We start from the raw sequence: 6,000 nt of genomic DNA on the forward strand, positions 1-6,000 counted from the left end.
GAGAGGGATGAATGCTGAAGAGACAGAACTCAACTGTTTGGAAAGGTCTACTTTGCGATATCTTAACATTTAGGCAGAATAATTAGAAAAAGAGTAGCCTGGGGCGGTAAAAACGATTCTGAAGAATCTAAAGTAGCATTGAAAAGGAAAATGAAAAAGCAAAAATACTGATACTGAAGTACAAGTACATACATCTTCTTAGGTTCTGAATATAATTTCATCAATAATGTCATATATTAATTAATTAGCATTAATACTAAAATTAGGACAAAGGGAACCTTAGCTAAGATTGTGTTTCTCTGTTTTAAACATTGCATAAATACTACTAAAAAAAAATGGTATCTTCAAAAGGCCTAAAGTACCTGAGGGATCTTAGAAAACAGGATGGGATCCTGTTCCTATCCACTTCTTGGTAGAAATAGGACTAATGACCAGAAGAGCTGTGGATGGTACAGGGTTACCCTGATTGTTCCCTCTCCTCAAAGTAGAACCAAGTTTCTTTGCTCAGACCTAACTCCTTTTAAAACCTCCATAATTTCACTGTTGAAATGAATGGTAAAAGCAAAATTATTACAAGCAACAGCTGTGGTGGTTTTGTTGAAATGAGCAAAAAATTAGGATTTTTTTAAGTGAAGCCAGAAATTATTCTGCACTGGAAGATAGCTTCCCCTGTGTTCTACCCCCTTCAAATTCCCAATATGCAAAGTAAACTACTGAAGTGAAGGATGTCCCAGAGGAAATAACCAAAAGAACAACATGTGTGGCTATTTTATCGAGTCTTTCTCACTATGTTGACGGTTCCAAGAATTAAAAATGTGAAAAAACTCCCACCAACTCTTGTGAGAAAGGCTCCAAGTGTTAAACATTTATATGTATTATATATTATAATCTAGAAGTTTATGATATACAGTTTGACACATATTCTGAGAATTTTTATTGACTCTGGATTTTTTTAGCAATGTTTTAGCATTTATATTCTGAGATTTTCCCATAAAGCGTAAGTGGAAGAATCAGGACTTTCTCCCGTATGTTTGCACTTTTTACTATTGAAAAATGCATGTCTAAAGCAATCACATAATGCTGGGAACTAGGTCTTTGGGGAAAAAACTGACATCATTTAGGAAGAAGTGTTAGCGTTGCCCATAGTGATACCCACAATTTGATATCAGAATGAAATTTTTAATGTTTTTAAAAGGTTTTAATGTGCACATTTTTTTCAATAGCACCCAGTCCAGGTTTAGGCCTGTGGAAGATGATGCCACATTTTGTTAAACTCCTGAGCATGAAAGCCTAGATCAAGCTGACGTTGAAGCTAACACCATCCCACAGGAGTTTCCATCAAAGATGTATTGTGCTTTATGAGGGCCATGCAACCAGCTAAAATCTCCAGCAAGAAATTGCCAGTAAGTTAAGAACAGATGTACCTAATTTTGTTCTTATGGGCAAAAAAATCCTGGCCATTGCATTAACTAATGAGGTATTGCACATGTGCAGGTTATAGCTGTTCGTCCTCCAGTTCTTATGTTTTTAACAACAGACATTTATGTAGGTTTCTTGTTATCTCTGGATGTGATATAGCCCAAATTTCCCATTTGCCTCAGCTGTTTCTAAATAAATGGTAGCAGGGAAAGAGTACTACATAACCTTAATAAAATTTCACTTTTTATTTTATTCTCTTGTGAAAATACCTATCTATTTAGCTAGGTCTTAAAGTGCTTTGCAACCCTATCATCCTCAGAAGCAACCATTTTAGGGCCTGAATTTTATTACGTCCTACTTAATGGATAAATTGCTGTCACTTCCACAACTGTCAGTCTCAGCGCATGCTCGCCTTTACTACAGTGACTGCCACTAACTAAAGTGAAGAAAAACCCCTCTGTTAGTATGTGCAAGCTGGTACTGTAACCATTGAAAGCTGATGAGCTTAAACTGTGAACTGAGCCACCAGAGTCTTGGGAAAAACAGCTATAAGGAACTCTCAGTAATGCTATTTCTGAATATGTTTGATAATTATTTGTCAATATTATTTTCTCAGTGTTCCTTCTATTGCTGTGATTTCACTCAGATTCATAATCAAGGATTTAGCTGCCTGTTCTGCAGTTGCTCTGAAGGAGAGCTCTTATCATTTGATTGTGCATAAGAAAAACTTGTTAAAACCACTTATATTTGTCTTTAAAGGTGAAGTTTAGCATCATTATAATTATACAGGTGAACTCTTTACTAATTGACAAACAAATCAGAAGGCAAAAGAACATTCTAGTAAGTGAAATTTCTTTGTCCAAACATTCAGGCTCAGAGTTGTGCTGGTTGCATCATATTGTGGATGCAAAGGGTGTTGTAATGGTTGCTCCCAAAATACTACCAATTCACCCTAAAGGGTATAGTAAGAAATATTTTTTTATTATATAGACACAATTGGATTGAAAGTTAGTGATTATGTATTTCAAAACTGGATTATGTTTTGCGTCATGATTTAGCTCATAGGGAAAGGATCACAATACTTCTAATTTTCTAATCACTTTCCTGCTATAGAGTTAGAGCCTCTAATCTGTTATTACTAGCTTGGCAGAGAGTAAAATTGACCATTTCAGTCCAGTGCCCAGGGCAAAGCTATTTAGTACTCTGTCTGATGCTAGCTGATTGTCTTAATGAAGCATCAAGGAGTGTCTTGGTGGGATTAAATGCCATCTTCTCAACTTCTAAAGCCAGTCCTTTCATAGAATAGTTAGGCACATGGGTATAGTGCCTTGTGAAAAAATAGGTATTAGCAAATCAGGTTCTTCCTGGGAGAAATTGAAAGGGAAATTTGCATTCTAATTTTAGAGTAATTTGCTGTCATAAATTTGAAATCAATTAAAAATGTGAATTTTATTGGTTCATTTTCAAAGGAAAACATGTTGTTTCTGCCTTTTGCTTCAATTCTACAATGCATAGTGACAAACCCCCAGAACACAGAACAGAAGTGCTAGCTGTTGCTCAGCCCTTCATAATAAAACGCCATTTTCTTTTGGTTTAAATTTCTCCCTAAACTGTAAAACTAGAGCGAAATTAACATGTTTGTTTAGGGGGAAAAAAAGGTGATCATGTACTCAAGGCAATTTTTTTTTTTTCATCATAGCTAAGGTATTTTATTTTTAATGCAGTAGACTTCAAATCCTGGATATGTAGGTCTTCCACTCCCAGGATTGCTAGCACAAACAAAAGAAGAAAGTAGTGAAAGAAGCCAACATATGAAGAGCAGCCTTTTAAATGCTGGGGATCTGGAAAGGCCTGCTGTGTTGCATTATATTTGTGGATTTCAAACTGCAGCATGCAGATGTATGCACATGAATAATTTTGAGCAGAAGAGCTTTAATCCCCTTGTAGAAAATAGAGTCAGTCAAATGTGTAAAGTTACGACACGTATTCATGGTTTGGTGACTGAAGCTTAAGATCAAGTTCTGGGCCACTGACTTTGTTTTCAAATATCTTAAGTTTTTAGCATATGTGCATGAAAGAATAACTCTTCTGGGTTCATGCTGTTGCCATCGTCTTCCACATGCCTCTAGGAAATCAGAGTTTTTATACTCTGGATTACTTTAATATTAGAGAGTAAGGTATGAATTATTATTTCTGAACTCTACGGATTTTCCTACTCCAATTATAAGATTGATAGTCTCTGTGATGATAGTGTGCGGGCTTGAAATGAATGATAGAGTGAGAGGGTACACAGCTCAGAAGTCGTTGATTTCAATCCTCAATGCATTCACTAAATAATTCAGTATCACTAATGGAAATCTGATCTGAGTGCGGCTGTCGGGATGCAGGGCACTCAGTTGCCAGGGCTTGGCAGCTCAATAGCTTGGGAACAACAATGGAGCAAAAGGTGAAAAAGCCTTTAAACTGTTGTGGAGTTCTCCTCTCTGCTTTCCTGGAATCATGTTACATTTTCCTGGTGCTGCTGTTGCTGATGTCTGGGGAGAGCAGGGAAAGAAATTGATATTTACAGTGGAGCTGAAACAAACAAGGCAAGCTCAGCTCCAGCTGACCTTCTAACCTGCTCAGCAGTGGGACCAAAAACAGGGAAGCTCTTCTTGAGAGAAAATTGCATAAAGCCTTGTCCTCTGACTTGCTCTCTGAACTTTAGAGTCAGAATTTTTAAGGCCATCTTTGGAAAAAATGTTCAAACTGCTGTTAGAAGTTCCAACTATCTCCTTCAGGTGGGTTGTGAAATGAATAGCAAACACCAGCTCCAAAGAGAAAATTTGGTGGTTATGTTTTTTTTCAAAGGAAAAAATACACCTAATTAAAGGGAACTTTTTAGGGGTGCTTTCTGTAGTTTGGCAAAAACTGTATCTGAAGTTGGGAGCTTCTTTCCCCAAAAGAATTTACTGATTGAATTGAGACTTTAATTAGGATCTAATATTTTTGGATTGTTTACGAGACCATTTGCCTATGGCATCAATCAAAGGTTCTTTTACAGCTTGTTTTGGCCCTAACCTTCAGTTTTCCTTTTTAAGAGATATTTTAACTCTGTCTCACTCATTAGGTTGTACATTTTTGCTTCAGGTAGCAAAGAGAATACGTGAAAACAAAAACTGGACTTCTACAGCTGCCAGTCCATTCCTCACCACTGTTTTTTTTTTTTTTTTTTTTTTTTGAGTGGAACCAGCAGCTGTAAACTAATGTTAAGGATTTTAAAGATAAGTATCCCTGACAATCTTTGTGAGCGAAGTCTCTTTTCTCGGTTACCTTTGTGTTCAGACTAGAAAAGTAATAGCTGAAAAGTATATTTTCAGTAGGGATTTTCCTATATGTCACAAGAAATGTGGACTAATCTGCAGTTCCAGAGATCATGCAGCAATTATACCATTGTCTAAGAACAAAACTCAGGAGAGACAAAACAGCAGAGAAGATCTGGACATAAGCTTCTCAAAACTTAATATCCTTTTATTAAAGAAAACATCTCAGTGAAAGTAAACGGTCATAGCTTATCTTCCATCCATTCCTTTTCTCCATGCTGTACTGCTGTTTTCCACTGGGAACCAGTGCCACAGGCACCTTTCAGACTGTGAATAACATAGTTGGTGACCTTTTCCTTGGCCAAAGAAGTCACATTTGTCCTGTTAAGACTGCTGTATTCACTGTCTCATTGTTTTCTCTGTCTTAACAGGTTCTGGCTTAATAGCAAAAGTTCATTCAAGAAATTCAAGTGTTATGCTCCATTAATATCACATGTATCCAACACAGTGAGCAATCTGGGGCAAAGAATATGTTTCCTGTATTTGTACAGTGCTTGTTGCAATGGAAACCTCAGTTAAGCCTCAAGGTGCCATTGAAACAATATAAACATTAAAAACCACTTACTTTTTTGGCAATCAAAAACCAAGATACTCCCTTTTTCAGTCATGGGTGCTTTGAACAATGTCCCCTGAGAATCTCTGCTAACCTTGTTAGCAGTTTTATTTTGGAGATTCTGAGTCAAATAACACACAAAACTAGATTCTATGCATGTAAACTCAGGTTCAGTAAAATAACATCAGAGCCATGAAAAACTAGGTATGGAGAAAATCTGGGAGCAAATTTGGTAGAAGATTAACTCTTGACATTGCTTCCAAATTTAGAGACCAAATGAGGCTTCTAACATCATGCACATCTTTGTGAAAAGCAGTTCCTTTCTGCAAAGTTTCCACTGTTTTATGAAAATGCTAAGCTTGCAGTGTTTTGGCTAACACTCAGATCTCTGTGAGGGAAGTAAGAAATCTCTTAGCCCATTCTGATGCAATTTGTTTTGGTTTCGATCAAGGTGAACTTAGAGCCATTGATGTTTCCTACTTTGCTACTCAGAAAAGGATTGATCATCTGAAATGTCCTACAGTGGTTGTATGGAGAATTTCTTGGGTCTGCAAAGTGTCAACCACTACCAGGTGTTTTTTGATGGAAAGTTTCTTTCTCTAGGTGCTTGTCGTGCTTAGCACCATGCTGCCAATATTTCACAGAGAAGACCTCAGGAAGGTGCAA

Source organism: Onychostruthus taczanowskii, unplaced genomic scaffold (genome assembly GCF_017590055.1).
Source record: "Onychostruthus taczanowskii isolate IOZ18803 unplaced genomic scaffold, ASM1759005v1 scaffold15, whole genome shotgun sequence".
In the NCBI taxonomy this organism is placed as follows: domain Eukaryota; kingdom Metazoa; phylum Chordata; class Aves; order Passeriformes; family Passeridae; genus Onychostruthus; species Onychostruthus taczanowskii.